Genomic DNA, 17,824 nt, shown 5'->3' on the forward strand with positions numbered 1-17,824 from the left:
AAGAGTAAACTTTTGACTTTCACCCACTTTCACTCAAGCAATGCAGGAATGTCGTGAAGTTATCTTTGAACTCTAAATAAACATAACCCGAACTTCCGTTGTGCAGATTATCGAAGTAGTGACCCAGTGCTGGTGGACCATTGCAGATTTCGGCCACAGCAGCCTCAGGGGGTCCAAGAGACCCAAATAAAACTAATTAGATCATGACCTCAGTTTGTGAAAAAAATTGGGTTGGAGGATTTGTACGGAGAGTTCTGTAGATGCTCGCCAGGAGTTCAAGAAGTCCTGAAAATTCCTTGGTTGGAGAGGGGCACATATTTATTTTGAGCTGAGCTGGCTACTGGGTCCACTGGAGCCCAGTCTCTCTGGGCTGTCGACAAAGAGAGACTGGGCTGGGCCCAGAGAGACTGGACTGGACAACCATACTGAACTCCCACACACTAGTACTGTATACACTGTAATAAGAAGAAGGAGGAGATCGTCTGTGCTGTAAACATCTTCTAGTTTCAGCTGACTTCATTAACTAGGCCAGAGTGATGCTCCCAAGACTGCTAAATGCATCAAATAAACATGATGTGATTATACAGGTGTGTAGCCAGCAACTACGGAATGTTCTTAGTGTTGCTTTGCATTTTAATTGGGAGTCATGAGTGTTCAAATGCTTTGTGTGTGGTGCTGCTGTTGTACCTATAGGTAAATCGGTATGATTTAAATAATATTTTTTCACTGATTTGACTAAATGAATGGCATGCTTGCATGTGGAAAAAAAAAAGACTCTGCTTTGGCATCCTCACAGCAGCAGACTGCTCTCCAATCTGGCTACTCTCTACACTCCATCAATCAATAAAGAAAATTTCAACCGACTGTCTTTCAGTATGTGAACATTTCTTTTTACATTGACATGACAGCGTGGTAATACACCGTCCTTTGCAGTAGACTAACCTACTCTTAAGACTGTGTAGCCAAGAGCAACAACTGTCTGATTCATGGGTTCACAAGCAAATTTGATTCTATTATAAGCAGCGCTGCGGTCTATTCCCCATAATACCATACTTAGTCTGTGAGGATACGGTTCTTGGAGTGCAAGTGTTTTGTCTATTACTGGATGGCTCACAAAGTGGGTGGTATGAGAAAGAAGGATTTAAGTAATAAAACTGTCAAAATGTGTAGAAAAACGTTCTGCCCCGTAGACTTTTACTTGTGATGACTATCGCAGATAAAGATACACACACATTTACATGCTTAAAGTCCAGTGATTTTTAGTTGTCTTGTAAAGATGAATCATTTCAAACAAGGATTCCTTCACAGATATCTCCTGTGTACGGCGTATCTGAATATCAGCGTTCATCCAATGCACAGCTTTGACGCTCTTACTCTTCTGGACCTTCTTTTTTCAGGTTTGTGTTCAAGAGACAACATAATCGAAAGCGCTCAAAGTTCAGAGTTAATGTGACTGCTGCTGAAGCCAATCACAGTAGTAATGATAGCAGTTATTTTCATCTCACACATCATTATCAAGGCTGTTGAGATGTAATGCTATTCCCTCCACCATCAGGCTTTCACTGTATCTCAAGAGGCCATGAAATGATCAGGGCTTAAAGAGGCGGTCGCATTGCACCCACCTTCCATGCCAACCACTGAGGTTTATCCTCGCTTCGCAGCGTACTCATCCCGTCACGCTCTGTCAGTTGTGCCCGCACACTCTGAAGCTTGTGACTGTGTGGAATCGCAATTCAGTTTCAGTCCACCGACCACTGGAGAGGTGACTCAGTGACTGGCAGTCATTACAGCCAATATGACATAGAGGAGATTTTCAGAGGTGGAGATCCCCTGCAGACACTCACAGAAGGTCTGAGCATCGATGCCTGACTCCAGCTGGGCTCTGCTGTTAAGCTGGAATACACAACATCCTTATGCTTCTTCTACCATCAGTAATCCTGAACTGGCCAAGCTGGAATTGTCCCAAAGGATGGCATACTGTGTGATGTAACATGTAAAAGTCAGCTCATGCCAACTGAGGGGATATTCTCGTGACTGATGGAAACAGTTTCTGTGCCATCTGTCGACAGTCCTCCACAGAGTATAGAAGAAGAAGAAGAAGCTTTATTGTTATCGTAGAAGAATACAACAACATTTTGTTTGGCAGCATCGTTTGGGGGGTGGGTATTATCTAATCACAAATAAATGAAGACAGAAACTGTTTAGCTTGGAAATTCTGTGATGTTAGTTAAACTTATTAACATTTTAAAGAATAAAATAATCAATTTTTACATGTGACATCTGTAAAAGTCTATATAGTTCCTGAATTATGCACTTTACACCATCGGAACGATAATGTAATATTTGAAGAAGTATACAATAATTTACACAGAACAAGCATAAATCATTTGCATAGCAAGGCTTATTTGTTTTTGGGCAAGGTTATAATATAGATACATTTATGTTGCATTTAAGACAGAGAAAGACATTTTAATGAAATATATAAAACCAAACTGACTGGTATTTGAATCTGCTTTTAATTATTTGACATAAAGTCTGAACACCAACCCACAGTTAGGCCTGTACACAATTATTTCAGTTGATTGTCTTAGTTTTGAGTTGAAATTTAAAGCTCTTAAGCTTTCATATAATCGAATATCTAATCTAATATTAACATCATCAAATATTTACATTAATGTTTTGGAGTTAGTCATACTTTAACATTTCTGTTATAACCCAAAAGAAAAAGGAAGAACCCAAATTAACTAATGTCACTAAAGTAACATTACTTTATAAACTCCATGTGGCTTACAGACAATTACAACTTGATGATTATCAACCCTCAAGTAAAATGTTATGAATGTGATATCCTTATAGAGTTGATAAGATAAACTAACAGAAACCGGTGATTGTTCCTTTAAGGCAGGGAGCGAAATTATCCTTTATTTTAGATTGAGTTTCTGACCACATAATGCATTTTTTTCCAATATTTATTGTAATTTAGCTCAGTTTTTACTCCCTGTCAAGCCCTGAGGGAAGTGATTGATCTTCATTTACTACTGCTACGTAGGTAGATCTGTTCTGCTGAAAACTTGATGTTCAAAAAGCAACTCATCAAGCTCACAAATTTATTTTAGGTTTTATATCTCGATGTCTAATCCACACAAAAACCACTGTGTGACCTCTGTCATCCATTTCTGCTTAATGTATCGATTGTGTCTGTCGCAAATAGGCCTCAAGACCTTAGCTACATTACCCTTCCTATTCCAGTAACCCGTTTTCTGTTTATAAGAAAACAAAATTCCCTCATATGGCAGTCAGCTAAAAATAGTCAATAAACTGCACTGTCATTTGAAAGCTGGCCTCTCTCTTCCTATTTTCTCCTTCTTTGATGATTCTCAGTGGGTTTGGCGAGACGCACTCGTGATGATTCTTTGCAACTGTCATGCTGTGATGCTTCACATCGAGCCCAGCTGTCTACCTCACTATATACATGTGGGTCATTTTCAAACACCAAAAGCGTCAAAAATCCACAAAGGCAGTGAGCTGCCTTTGAACTGAGGTGGATATTCTGACTTTCTAGCTTTGACGTGGCATTTGGACAGAATACAGGTAAACGTGGAAATGTCAGCAATGAGTTCAGACTACAAAGTGTTGCATAACACTGTGTGCTTTTTCGGTGTGTCTAAAACTACCAGACAAAATAATCTCAACATATAGAGAGAACAATCGAGGCTGTTAAAGCCAGAAAGTATCCATCCTGCATGTTAGGTCTTTGAACGAGTGACTGGATTAAGTCCAGCTTCACAGGAGCTCTGAGGATCAGAGAGCAAGATCAATTCCAACCATCCTCAAGTTGTTTGAATTGCCTTTAAAAGCTAGTTCAGTCACAGGTCCACCTGATCTGTACTTTTTTCCCATATCGCTTTATGCACCTGGACTTCCTCAGTCCGTTTGTTCAGTGGAAAAGGGCTTCATGAGCAATTAATGGAGCTCAGTTGAAGATAAAAACAAGTTGGTTATGATAGAAATAAAAAAAAGACAACGACTTATATCTATACTAGACAATGAGTCACGCTGTTTGTCTTGATGAGCTTACACAGAGTTAAAGTGTTGCCATAACAGAGACCTGCTCAGTCAATTTACTGCAGCATGTGCAAATGAAGAGTGATTACACCTGGAACATGAAGATTTGGAGTCTTTCCCAGTAGCCACGCCTGACTTCCAACCAGATATCTCCCAGCACTCTTTCAGGCTGAGTCACTGTCCCGTGTTTCCCACCCTTCCACTGGTGAAACAGAAAACACGGTCAGTCTCTTGACTTAATGCGAGTTGAAGTTGCTGCACAGTTATGTAATCAACATTTGGCACAGATCCATCCAAGTATCTACAAAAAGGATGTCTCTCTATTTCTGTTAACATCTCTCACACTTCCACACATCCAAGAGAGAGACAACCAATCAGCTTGCTCTTATTACATTAGTGAGGAGTTGTCATTTTGGGCTGTCCAGCTATTCTGGATGAGTTCCTCCGGCGCCATGTTCCGTCTATTGGAAATGATTCTCCAAAAGGACATTGTCGGCTACTAGGCAACTGAAATGCAGCGCAAATGAGCAACAAACTCAAGAGGAGCAGCAGTTAAGATCTAGCTGTCCCGTCTTTGATATGCAAATGTACAAAAAATTACATTTGCACGCAATCAAGAGTGAAGCTTTCTTAAATCAAACATCAAAGCAGGAAATGTAAATTAAAGATGCTTTTCATTTTATCAGTCACTCAATCTTTTTAACAAGAGAACTTAAAAAAGCACTCAAGCTCTCGATGGCCACCACGCATTGACTTATGTGAGCAAGACAGCAACATGAACAACACAAAGCATTGGAGACAAACAAAAGCTGTTCTGATGGTTTAACAAGAAAAAGTGGATGTCTGCGAAGCAGAGTGTGGGCACATTTCCCACACTAGCTCAGAAGTGACAACTGAAGACGAGACACAAGGCCTCTCCTTCCCCACTGTTAGCACACACAGCCACGGGCAAAAGTCAGTCAAACATGTCCCACATTTGGAGCTTATTTTCCTAATGCCAACATCTCTAGGACCTTGAGTATGGTCTCTTTAATATAGCCGGATCTCTGTTGCCTGCTTTGTGCGTTTCTTTCATTATTTTCAGTATTTAGATTTCCAATAACTCTTCTCTTTGCCCCAGCTGTTTCTTTGTTGAACTTTTTCTCGACAGTATTAATTTGAAGGTCCCGTAAGTGCTTTCAAGCACTGTTTTTACAGCACCTTCCAGTTCAGGGTGACGGTAAATGGTTTCACATTGAGAAGGGTGGGGGTTGTTAAACATGTGCACTCTGTTGACATGCTGCAGGTGTTGGCCTGTTGAATGTCCAGCTAAGCCAGGAATGTGGAGGCCCTTTGGGTGCAAAGCAGATTGGCTCAGCCATGCAGGAAGGACAGGGTTGTCCGACAGTGCTGTATGCCAATCGCAGTTTAGATCGTCAAATCTTTAGCTCCAGACATGGCAAGTGTGAAGCAAAACATTGTAAAGCCAGGTCTCAGCTCTGGCTCACAACATCATAAGAGGGGTTTCACTCTGTGACAGGATGAGGAGCAACATAGCGGCAGCATGCTTGGCTACACCACCTCAGGCCCTGGAGGTCTGCCACTGATGTATTGTGCTCCATATTGCCTGCTGCGTCTATCTTTAGATACTTTTATGAGCACTATGAAGTAAAGGGGTGCTCTTGTCAAAGCTGTCTCCAGACACTTGCACTGGCATCAATCAGGACTTCATGTTATCTTCTTCGTTCGGTTGTGTCAAGCTTGCTTTTGGAGTGCAGAGAACCCTGCAGAGATAGGCATGCGCCAGAGGAATTTAGGGTCCAGCAGCAGCGTCTTCACACGTCCACAAGTCAGAGCTGCTACTATGCAACCCACTGTGGAATACAAGCAGGTTGTAAGTACATTTACTTAAGTGCTGTACATTAAGTACAAATTTGAAATACTGATATATCTGAATGTTTCTGTTTTATTGATTTTGTTCAAATAAATAGAAAAATGAATAAAAAAGAATGATAAGGTAATGTTTTCTTATCTTTTTCTTGTCTTCTAGTTGTTCAAGTGGAACTGGGATCACCAATATTCGCAGTGTGTTGGCATATTGACTAAGACAGATTTAACAAAAATGAAAAATATAACTGATATGATTCAATGATTTTTTGCAACACCATAAAAAACAGTTTGGAAAGTCTGTTCTATCAACTACAACAGTTAATGCGGTTCACATATCAATGCGACAGAAAGAATAAATATTATATCCCAACACAACCAAGAGGCCATTTTACCTATTTACTGTCTGTAAAGTCTTTTATTTGATTTGCTTTATTCCCTTCAGCTGTAGTTCTGTTTAACTTCTCCTCTTTCTTATCTCAAAGTAACATAAGTTGTTAGCATGATGATGCAATGCGCTTGTAATTAGAGGATGTGTCTGTTATAAAGATGAGGTCAGGCCAGGTTTGGATTACCAAATATTCTGAGAATGCACACACATTTCTCAGAGAGCTTTGACTGTGATACAGGAGTATTTCCAGAGGAACCTCTGGGAGCAGACGAAGCCTTTTATCTCACTAAGGATGTGTGATATTTCACTTTCTGACGTTGCCATCAGCCGCGATATTGGAACACATCGTGGCTGATGGCCTATTGGCAGTTTAATCTGGCCTTGTTTAATATCCATGTATCCAAGATGTTTGTAAAGCTGTTTGTCTGAAAAATTCTCTCAAAATTAGGCTAAGAGTCACTGGATACGATTAACACAAAACATCTATTTCTTGCAAGAAAGAGACAAGTCCGCACAACCTGACTTGGTTGTATTATGGTATGATTCTTTCTCTGCCTACGTGAATGCAATAATATTCAAATCATTCCAGAAATGGTTTGAAACTTTAACGGGTTCTACCATTACCTATTTAAAAAGCTACTTTAATGGGTTCAGTCAAACTCTACTCAGCAACAGTCAATTGAAACACTCAGAAAACTCTGAACTGATTTATTCCTAAACCTTTTTTTTCCTCAGGAGTCAGCTATATTAAGAACTGCTCTCATTTATTGTACAAGCTCAAAAGTTTGTATTTTATTACTTAATTTCATGCAAGTTTACTGTGTCACAAAACCTGCAAACTTTTAAACAATACAAAAATTTCCTTTCACATAACAATTCACCTCAACACCTCTGGCAATTGGATATTTTCATAAAAGCTTTACAAAAGCCTCATTTCAAGAAGGCTACTTTTCGCTCTTTAAAGAATCCAAAAACCAGCTGCATTTACAAGTAACAAGTAATTTTGTGTCAGCTGCTGCAGCTTTCAGAATAGATATTGACCGATAAAATTACATTTTTAAAGAGTTACGTTAGTCATCTGTGACCTCACTTCTTCGATAGTTTTTTTTTATACTCATTACGCTTCAGAGCAATCAGAGTAAAATTTGTCAACAGTTATCTAACTCAAACGTGGCTTTGATGAAGGTTACACGTGCTTAAATCCATCATGGACAGCATTTAATAAAGGAAGGACTGTCACCTATTATTCAACACTCAAATAAAGCAAAAACAAAATCACATAGGCAACAATATGAATGAATGAATAAGTAAGTAATCAATAATTAAAACGGAATGAATAAATAAGAAACTTTACATTATTATACTCAAACTCGAACACTGAAGTCAATTTTGTGCTTTTAGATGTTCTCATTTTACTCCTTTTTGTTAGTTTTACTATTTTGTTGGTTTAATCCATTGCGCTTTTATGTGGTGTTTTATTCTTTTACTGTGCTTGGTTTGTTGAAATTATACAGTGAAGGACTTTGGTTCAGCTGCTTTATAAATAAAATAGTCGATGACTGGATGTTTAGAGCACCTATTTTTTTCATTCTTTTTCTTTTTAAATTGGAAGTAATCACAATTTGAGGGGCTATTGAGTTATATAACATGTTTAAAGCTTTTCAAAAACAGCACATGAACTAAAAATTTATGTTTTTGATTGCTTAATAAACACTTTATGGCTTCAGTGGTAAATGAAATGTGATCAAAGAGGTGGTATAAAGTGTTGCAACAAGATATCCCAGCTCAAATAGTGTTTTACTCCATGTTGCGAACAGTAGAATGAGCTCAGTTTGTTAAACCTTTGTGCACACAACCCCTGATTTTGCTCCTGACAGTCTCAGAGGAACGACTGAGATTCTTTTGCCTGACATAAAGCCTCCATATGCTCTACACCCAGGGATGAACATGCTCTCTCTTAAAGTAGCTTCAATTAAATACATTCCTTACAAACAGCCAGATAATGGCATACTTGTAGGTCCCAGCTCTTCAGTGACAGCTTATTAGCCAGCCTGGACACAAACCACTACCTTCTGCAACACATTTTGAGTTCCAAGAGGAAAAATCATAGCAGTTGAGCCTCCCTAGCACCTTGAATGTGTCACAGGTGACGACATTTTAAAACATGTTCAGACAAAGACACAGGAAGACAGGCAGAGATGTTGCGAATGAGATGAAATGGGATGTCAGCGGGGTCATTTCATTATACACAGAACAGATTTTACATCCCACGTCTACCATCATTTTAGTTTGTTGCTTTAGTGCAGCAGCTGGGGGAGGGAGACAGGGGGATTCTCCATAACTTACGTCACACATCTCTTTTAACTCTCACTACAGACCAGGCTTTGTCCATGATTCTATATGTCAACATAAATGTGAGGAATTCAGTCCTTTTCTAAATAAATATGTGGAACCAGTTTTGACAAAAGAAGAGTACAGAATTAAAACCATGATGAACAAATGTTATGTTCACACTTCAAATCAAATACATGGCCACAACCTGTTCATCAGCCATCTAAACAAGCACACACATCAGTGTGGTTAAAAGTAACACATTCAGAAACCTCAAAAGCAAGCTGTTGATTTATTTCTGTAATGACAACAACACCACTGTTCTGCCACTGCTTCTAGAATGTATGGTGTCAGACTGTTAGGGACAGGTGTGAAATGACGCCTCTGTTGCATCCAAGAAATACTGACAGAGCAAAACATAAAATCCTGTTTCACATAAGTAAGGACAGTAAGACAGCCTTCCCTTTCCCATCAAGGGAAGTTTAAAGACTTAGGAGTCGTCTCAAGTGGATTCGGTGGGATGACAGACTGAGGGATAAGGTCTCATGACAATAGCTGTCTATCTGTTTTATGTCTTCTGCCGTTACCATGTGTCCACTCTGTTTATCCATCAAACACTAAGGCGAACACATTTAGAGGTCTTTATTGAATGGGAAGCTTCAACAATCCAATTAAATTGTCTTTATGTAAAGAAGTAAAGTAAGTGACACGCAATGGTGGCATGAATGTATCAAGGGATAAGTAAAGAGAAGAAGTGCTCAGTACCTCATATGAGATCCTCCAGTAGTCAGAGTCTATTGAAACATAACTGAGAGATGGGTCAGAGTCACCTGAAGCTTTATCAAACAGGAACACCTTAAGCTCAGAAAGTCCAATTAGAGGCTGTTCCATAGGACAGCAGCCTTATTATGCTTTGCCTTCCATTCTACTTTTGAAAATTGTAGTAACCACAAGTAGGCCAGCAAGAGAGAGTAATTTGGGATAGTTTTTGGTCGTGGGTGTTTGCTGTTGTACTTATTAAGAAGAACACAGAGACTCTTGAGCTCATTCTCATAATATTATACTATCTCCTCAGTTCTCCTCGCTACTCTGCTCATGCTGGAACTTGCTCTTTTCCTGAATAAAAGCTACTGTTACATGGTACACAAGTGTAACACATTTACAAGAACACAGAGGTTTAATGTGAAATAACTACAGACCACCTGAATGATCAAATAACAAATGGTGACCAAAAATGTGATGCCTTATCAGTATGAATTCATTTAAAGTTTATCTGTCAGTCTCAACTCTTACATGTGTTATATGTTATAACACTTTTTTTGCAGACAAAAGGCCTGTAGAGATGCAAAGCCAAAAGTGCACACCAAATAATTTCATTCTCACCATTTACTGCAAAAATACTGCTCGCGGATTACTTGAAGTGTTGAGTTTGTAGTCTGGGTAAACATTTGCATAATATCTGTTTAAGGGCTCATTTGGCACACAAAAAGCAATGAATGGCCAACAGCCTCACACAATGGCATTTTTGACAGCTAACATATCAGGTAAGACAGGCCTTTCAGGAAGGGCACTTCAAGTGACAATGGCCGAAACAGATCATCTCAGACAAGATGAGAAGAGGTGCTGCTGTGATGTTCAGTGTGAGATTCTTTAAAATACATGCAATCCTATTTTGAAATACATACAATTTCAGGTTATGAACTTGTAGACAATGATAATAATTATTCTTTAAGTTTTGTATGTGATTATGCAGGAAACCCATAGGGAGGTGATAGATAACACTCTAATCTTGAAGTAATAAGTACATGCACTAGTTTTTCTGCATCACTCCGAGACAAAATGTTCCTGATAATGATAACATTGTGACAAACAAAAATGCATCATCTTTCAACTTAATGTTTGTGAATGCCACTTCACTTTGCATCACCAACACAAAGGACTTTTTGAGCCACTTCGTTTTGGAAATGGATAAGAAAACAACTATTATTTTCATGAAACTGATCACTGCATTTCTCTATATAGTTATTTTCAGTTGACATTTTGCTGTTTCAAGATGCTACTCGAAGGCAAAGCCTCTTAGTCATAAGGTTAAGAATCCCATGATTGTGAAATGGCACTGAACTTCAACGCACTAAAGAGAGCAAATTGCCAGAATGCAGCTTTGTTACAAAACAGATTCAGAGTGTATTATCTTAAGAATAACTTTGTCCGTCCATGACCTCCTAAACTATACTCCTCTGATAGCAAAACTGTAACAAATCACAGATAAAAAATTTATTGTAGCACAATAATGCCGTAAGTTGAACAACACTTGTGTTTCATTGTTTTTAAACTGGGTATGTTGTTCTCTTCATTTACCTGTTTTTGCCAGCGCTTTGAGCTTGCTGGGCCACAGTGCATGTCATTGAGGTGGTTAGCATTAACAACGTAAGTCATCCAGGACACCTGGAAGACAGCAGGAGGGCAGCATTCCAATCACTGAACCCTGACCCTCTGTTCACCTCGCAAACACATTTCTCCTCTCTGTCATACCAGACCGGCCCCTATTCTCACTCTCACTGGCATGTCTTCTTCGAGTTACAGAGCTGGTTTCGCGCTGAAGCTATGCTTGGTGCCCAAGCGATGACAATATGGTTGTGAAAAACTGTGTATGTTGTCACAGCGATTCTTTTTTAAAAGTTCTTTGACTGTTTGCATCCTTTATTAAGCAAACTTTGAAGACAAGATGTCTTATAATTTATTCTTTCTCTTTTTAAAAGGGAGTATTTTCAAACTGTGCATGGAACATGTGAGATAACACAGAATGGGTTGGGAAAACATGTTTTGTGCTCTAGACCTGTGTGACGAGATCACATTTTCTTCAATGAATTAACAACATTTTGTCAAGAAGGTCCAAAATCCAGCAGCTATTCGTGTTGCTTGCCTTAGACATTGTGTTCCTTTTAAGTCCCTGATTTTTTTAAATGTATTTTTATTGTAATGTTTTTAGCTCTTACTCACTGTTTATTGAGGTTTGGGGACCTAATACACTCAGATATGGTAAGAAGATCATTGATTTACATAAAATATAGCCTTTCTAAAAGGCACCTAAGTCTGATGGCTAAGAGCTGCCCACATCTTATGTTTATCTGATTTAGAAACATTGACATGATTTGATTAAGTGATTTTACAAATGGTTTTAGGGTTATGGTTTCTATGGAGTCCAGACTGTAAAAGATTGACTTTCTGCGGTGGTCAATTTTAGAAGATATTATACATGCTGTGTTGGATTTAATGATTATTTAAACCAAATTAACATCTTCAGGCAACTGGAGTTTTTATGAGGATCTTTCCTTTTCTTCACTGTAGAAACCAAAATCTACCCAAAGTTCCCTTGGAGATATGGAATCTCACCCCTAAAAATGACCATGGTGGAAAGATAGAACTTTTGAGATTACCCAGAACCTACTGGACGAGGCTTGCAGTACAAAATCTTTTCTTATTTTCTGAGCCAAACAACGTTTTTCCACCCTCTCACATCAACCGTCCAGTGTCTATTCTGCACTATATAGCTTCCAAGATCCCTACACTTGAAGTTGTACCACAGAAATAGTTGTTACTGTGTGTAAACTTTCAAATTCATACACTCATGTTCAAATCAGTCAGCTGGGTATGCACAGCACACACATTGGTCAAAGTAGCAGCAGAATGATTGAGGAGTTAGAGCTCGGACTGTAAAAAGAAAGCAGTGAATCTGGGATAATGTTTATTTCAGATCGTTTCACAGCATATACAGTCCAGGGCACAAATAAAAATAACCGCAACCCATAGAAATGTGCAACTAACAGATTTTGAGTTAATACAGTTGAAATGTGTCTCTTGGTTTGACTTCTCTGTGTAGCTGAGTCTGATCAGCATGGAAGCCCCAACATTTTGGTGAGACAGTGAAACTGATTAAATTTGCATCGCTTATACTATACTTAGACCTTACTGCAAATGTAAAAGACCTAGGGGAGAAATTGAGTTTTAGCCCCTATAAAAAAGTGCCCTGGGCTGTTTAAGTTCCAGGTGGTTTTGTTTAATATGCACTTTAAGTCAAACGTTTGGGAATTCCTCTATCGAGACATTTTTTTCTTTTCTTTTTCTAATTTTCGTCAGTGACAGTGAAAACAACAGAATATAAACAACACAGACACAGGCTATAACACCATTTTAAATGAGTCAAACCTCCCCTATATTAAGTAAAGTCTGCTTTAGCTGATCTATCCAACAGAGGACACTGCTTTTCAACTAACTCAAAAGCCTGGCTTCTTAATAGCAATGTCCCATTTGAATAATACATGCACTTGCTAGTGAAGCACACTTCAAGCTAAGAATATGCAGCTGGCTCACAACATTTGATCAGCTGACCAATCTGAACAGGCTGGGCCAATTAGGAGAGGTGCATTTAGACAGGATCTATAGTTGAATGCTTAAAAGAGGTGCTGCAGAAATATATAGTATGATCAAAACAAGTATAGATGACTTTTAAATTCATATTAATCAAACCTATTCCAATAGACCCTCCAACTAAAATTTGTATGGTACACCTAAATCAGGACAATATGGAGTCATCCAATAAATATAGCCAAACATTAACATTTACTTGTAGTACTGTTTTTATACACATGTCAAATTTAAGCCCAGCACTCACTATCTCTAGGCTCTAAAGGAAATATTTACCTGGATGAATCGTCAGTTTGGTGCAAGGCAGATCCTAACAGTGGGTTTATCTGAGCCTTTTGGCTCAAAATAGCTTCATGTTGAAATAGCAGCAGTGAGAGTTAAACACAACAGTAAGATACTATATCAAAAACACTGTAAACAATTAAGTTTGTTAGTGCTGAGGATAGCTGATTCTGCTGCTAATTCTTTGTGGATTCATCACACTAAGTTAAACCTTTTACATACAAGCAGTCATGTGAGTTATTGTTTCCATGTATTGACTAATGCTGTATAAAGATAATTCTCTTCTCCTGTAAATTACTCCATTTGACTGAGAATTAATTGAAAGATGAATCAGTAGTGAAAATAATTATCAGCTCCAGAGCAAAAGCCATATTACACAGAATACACACCTTCTCCTCACCTACAGTATCTGATTTTAATGTTTCTGATGCAGGAAGGCAGGAAGGAAGTATCATTATTGCTTTGGCTAAGTCAATTTCCTGAGCTCTAGTTCCATCCATCTCGACTGTGAGCCGAGCGATCAGTCAGCGGCTCATGTTACAATGTGCAGCTACATCTATGCAATGTGAAATTGTCGTATGAATTTGCTTGACAGCAAAAGATTTGCGGTGCTACTTTTTGGGACTGGAAAGACTCACAAATAGATTGCTTGGGGGAAAGGCATCTCTTCTGTCTTCTCTCTTTCACCTTCTCCCACAGCTCCTGTCACCTCTTGTGGGATGGAGGGCCTGGGCAGTTGGCCAGCTAGTGATGTCTCACAGGCACCAGCAACAGAGCCGCCGACAGCATTGGGTGCTCATGGCGGAAGATTCTCCAGAAGTGTAACAGCATACTGATCCAAGCAGTGTGCTTACAGAAATCCCCTTCTAAGGTTTCCATGCAAGCTGCTGGCTTGATTGTGTTTGTGTATCTGCAAGAATTTTGCTTAGTGAATGGTTACATAAATCTTTGAATGCAAGTGTCTGTGGGTGTGGGTGATAATGATGTGCAAGCATATGTCTGGGTATACCCAAGATACCTTTCTCTCTTTTTTCAGTGTGTATCTGTGTGTGTATTTCAGTGTATTACAGGAAAACAGTGACTAACGTCTGCCCTCCTCTCTTCCGTAAGCTGATCTGTCCCTGAGGCGAGCAAGAGGGCACAGGATTTTCTCTGTGCATAGACGTTTTAGAAATGCTGCAATGGCAGCACATAAATGCTTTATTACTTGGCAGCCAAAATGAAGAATCATGAGCTCAGTTACAGCCGTGTCTCATGTGCAGTCAGAGCATCTATCTCTGGGTGCTGTGAGGTCAACTTGGCGTCCATTACGTAGCCCCCAACATGCTGGGGAGATGACCCATGCAGTGCTCAAACAACACAAACAGAAACTGGTAATGCTGCATTACTCACACTGTGCAAACATGGACATAGTCTGGTGTGGAGGCAACCAAGATACACACTTCAGGTTGGTGATGCTGTTATAGTCATGGTGACGATGTAACGAGCGTACTCAGCCACGGATGTTGTGCTAAGAGTATAAGATCAAAGACATTTTAATGAAAAACTGATTGATGATATTCTGCATCTTTTTGTCTGAATTCATGAATACCCTTTTACTTGAATAGGATGTCACTCGTGCTCTTTCACTGCACACATATTCTCTATTGATATGGATAAGGTAGCAGAAGGTGACACTTAATTTACCACTGTCATAATGGACATAGTGTCCGCTGCATACATAATTCATCAGTGACTGTTTTCCACATTGATAACAGCATGACCCTGGTCCTCACCTTGTCTCTGAGTACTAGTTGCATTCACTTCGCTGCTCACAATCACTTTTAAACATGTGGCACACTCAACCCAGATCATAAGTGTCTCCTATCAAGAATCTCTGCAGCCCATGCCTAACTACGCTCAGTACAATTATCAAGCCAAATACAGCTAAAGTGGGTTATCACCAGTCTGGCATGGGAGAAGAGGTTTTACAACCAGTTATCAGAGAGGTATTCTGCTCTAAGATGCATGCGGAGAGCTGGAGGTAAACAGGGGAAGGGAAATGTCTAATAATGTGTAAGAAAACTCCACAAATAGATCCACTGCATGTGGCAATGCTTTCCAGCAACAAGAGCTCATCTCAAGCTCAGCAAGAGGTGGTTAGAATGATAAAAATGGCAAGCAGTAGACAAGTGTGAGATGAGCTGAAATACACCAGCAAAGTGAGGATCTGTACACGCTATTTTTAACTCAGAATTTTAATGAAACAACCCTCTAGCGCCCATACCCCCCCCCCCCCCCCCTTCACAATGAATTCATTCATTTGAAACAGATTTAGGCAGTGGTAGGAATTAATGTAACAGCAAGTGAAGTTATGATCTGTTAGTGAAGTCTCTTTTTTTCTGCACAAATCACTGAGGATGAACGAGATGACTGACTGTTGCTCCAGTTACTGAATTCTAATCTGTGAGATAACACAGAATCTATTTTGTTATCGATTTTACCTTTCTTCTTACAATAACAGCATCTTTTAGTCTTCTGCAAATTAATCATTTGCAGCACCGATTCCAAAAAAGTTGGGACACTGTGTGCAATGTAAATAAAAGCAGAATTTAATGATTTAAAACAATATCATATCAAATAATACCATAAACCAATATTTCATCCACAGTAGAGCATAGAAAAACAGCAAATGTGGAAATTGAGAAAGTATACTGTTTCATAAAAAGTGTTAGCTCATTTAAAATTTGATGGCAGCAACATGTTGGGACAGGGCCATGTTTACCACTGTGTAGCATCTCTTCTTCTTTTAACAACAATCAGTAAATGTCCAGGAACTGTGACTGTTCCAAGAGATGCAGAATGCAGTTTAGCACTGTCTTGCTGAAATATGCAAGGCCTTCCCTGAAAGAGACATCTACTGGATGGGAGCATATATTGCGCCAAAGCCTGTACATAGCTTTCAGCACTGATTACATCATTCCAGATGTGCAGGTTGACAGTTCTACCATCAGAGATGCAGGCTTTTGAATTGAGTGCTGATAAAAAACTGGAAGGTGCCTCTCTTCTTTAGTTTGGAGGATGTGGCATCTATTGTAAAAAAAAAAAACAGAAATTCAAAGTCTTGTTTGTCACTTTGCCTCTGTTCATCTTAAATGAGCTTTGCTACAGAGAAGAGGAGAGCATTCCTGCTACATGCTTACATATCGCCTCATGACAGAGGTTTAACCTCCATTTGTCGATGACATGATTAATGTGCACACAGACAATGATTTCTGGAAGTTTTCCTGAGCTCATGCAATGAATTCCAGAATAGAATCACACCCTGTTTTTAATGAAGTGCCGCCTAAGGACCCGAAGATCACAGCAAACCAGTACTGATTCTCAGCTGTGTCCCTTGCATACAAAGACGTCTCCGAGCTCTCTGACCCTTTTTTGATGATATTAGGTAGATGAAGGGATTTTCAAAGTCTTTAAATTTTACGTTGTGAGAACAATATTTTGAATTTGTTCTGCAATTTGTAGACTCATTTTATTTTGCAGATTACTGACCCTCTGGCCATTTATTCTTCTAAAAAAATTTATCTCTCTAAAAGTGCTGTTTTTATAGCCAATCATGTTACAGATCTGTTGCCATTTAGGCTAATGTGTTTCCACTGCTTCTTTTTTGTTCCAGCCTTTTGTTTCCCTGGTCCCAACTTTTTTTGTGTTTCTGTGGTTAATAAAATAAAATATTTTCTAAGAAATGATAAAATGTGTCACTTTCTAACATTTGATGTTTCATATTGTTGTGAGTAAAACATTGGTTTATGGCATTTGCACATCACTGCATTCTATTTGATCTGGATTCAACAAAGTGCCACAAGTTTTTTTTGGAATTGGGGTTATGCTTGGTAGCTCATTTCAGACTTGCTTTAGAGTGCAGGTTAGATCCATTTTCCACACGGTTCTACTTATTCATGAGCCTGAATTTACTTTAACCGAACTTTTACACAAGTCCTAATAGTCCTTTGTTAATTTACAAATAGGCTACACATCAAAAACTAACAGAAGTATGACTACTAAATAAGAAGCCTACTATACGAAAATATAGGAGCCATGTGCCATGTGGATAAGTTCCACTCCACTGAAGGGTGCATACTCCATAAGCGAGCATTGTAAATAGGCTAAAGCCCAGTCCTCTGTCCCATGACGCGAGTACGAGTGCAGAACAATTGATTTTTGCAATAGGTTAGGTCAGGGAGGTGATGTGAGCGCTTTTGTCACCCAAAGAGAATGTGCACATAAACAAATATTGGATAGCAGCAGAAGCAGCAGCAGCGGCGGTACCGGGCTTCCTCTGTGGTGTGTTTGCAGCTTGAGAAGCAGTGAACTACAGGAGTTATCTCGGCTCCTCAGTGCCAAGTTTGACGGCAAGTGTGCGCCCTCTGAGAGGAAGAGCTACTGTAATTGGTTTCTCAATGAAGGATCATCAGCGGTTCCCCG

This window comes from Leuresthes tenuis, unplaced genomic scaffold (assembly GCF_036924035.1).
Source record: "Leuresthes tenuis unplaced genomic scaffold, fLeuTen1.0.hap1 SCAF_8, whole genome shotgun sequence".
NCBI lineage: Eukaryota > Metazoa > Chordata > Actinopteri > Atheriniformes > Atherinopsidae > Leuresthes > Leuresthes tenuis.